The sequence below is a fragment of the Cibotium barometz genome, chromosome 22 (assembly GCF_041138505.1).
Source record: "Cibotium barometz isolate CiBa-2024 chromosome 22, ASM4113850v1, whole genome shotgun sequence".
Taxonomy (NCBI): domain Eukaryota; kingdom Viridiplantae; phylum Streptophyta; class Polypodiopsida; order Cyatheales; family Cibotiaceae; genus Cibotium; species Cibotium barometz.
In genome coordinates, this window is record NC_141067.1 from 33648573 (window position 1) to 33649942 (window position 1370).

Sequence of the window (1370 nt, forward strand, 5' to 3'; positions counted from 1 at the left end):
GTGTGCAAAGTGTGGCTCTGTTTCAGAGTCAAGGGAAGTCTTTGATAAGCTACCAGTTCGAGATGTTGTAGCATGGAGCTCAATGGTAAAAGGATACGGCATTAACCATGAGGGTTCCTTGGCTATGCAATGTTTTAACGACATGCATGCACAAGCATACAAGGGAACAATAGCACTTTTCCACATGGCAGCTTCAGATTCATCAATCAACAATTTCAGTCTACACTACAATGTCACTATTGAAGGAATGCACAATATAATAAATGCTTGCCCTCATAACAACGTGCACAAGCTCATTTATACTAGCTCACCTAGTACTATTTTTGATGGTGTGCATGGCATCATGAATGGAGATGAAACCTTGCCATACCTTGATCAGCGTAATGATTCCTACTCTGAGACAAGAACACAGACAGCCCAGATGAAGCCTCCAAGAAGGGCTATTCGGCAACATGCAAGATCTGTATGATATTGTAAGAAAAGCTCAGCAAGTAGTTCAAGTTGAAGCTGTTCGTGTGCAGAAGGAGCTTGCTGCTGCAGAATTTGATGGATACTGCGAGGGCGAGCTCATCAAGGTGACATTGTCAGGAGACCAAGAACTTGTTAGTGTCGATATCACAGAGGCCGGCATCGCTATCATCACCTTCATCGAAGGGTCTCCATAGAAGAGGGTGCGGAGAGCTTCAAAGGTCTTGTGACTATGGCGTCCTCTGCACAGTTGCGCCTCATGTCCGATCTCAAGGCTATTTGCAACGAGCCGCCAGAGGGCTACAGCACGAGCCCTTATGGTGACGAAAACCTGTTCGTCTGGAGTGCTACTGTGTTTGGTCCAAAGGACACTCCATGAGAAGGTGGTGGCTTGCGTGGAAAAAATATGAAGGCTTTTTAAAAAAAAAATGGAATATTCAAATTTTAAGCAAAAAAAAAGGAGGCGCAGCGTATTTCGAATGGGGAAATCCGGGTTTTTGGTTGCAAAGGCGAATTCAGCCCGAATCTCTTGCGAGAAAAATCAGGAAAAACCAGGAAAACGCAGATATGATAGGGAGGTAGGCAGGAAAGAGAGGGGAGGAAAAAAACCAGAGCTTGATTTTGCAGAATATCTCATTTTGTGAAGATAGCTTCTGTTCAAGCCTTGTAGGGGTTTGAATTAGAGAGAAATTGAAGCTTCATCTGGTGATACGCTTCCTGAAAATTTCAAAAAATGAAGTGAAACACTGCCGATTTCATGCAAAGGAGGAAAAATCTGAAGCCATGGGGCAAGAAAAGCTACAGAGTAGTGTGGAAGGCCGCTAGTACCTACTGAGTTTGGGCACGCCAAAGAGCAGTGAGAGCTGAATGGTTAGCGGCCTGGGAAGGTACTACGAGAGGTG

General features: G+C 44.7%; 1 pseudogene; it reads left to right on the forward strand.

The window, feature by feature from the left end:
• Positions 1 to 409: 409 nt before the first annotated feature.
• On the forward strand, positions 410 to 849 carry LOC147626564 (nucleoid-associated protein At2g24020, chloroplastic pseudogene; annotated as a pseudogene).
• Positions 850 to 1370: the final 521 nt, after the last annotated feature.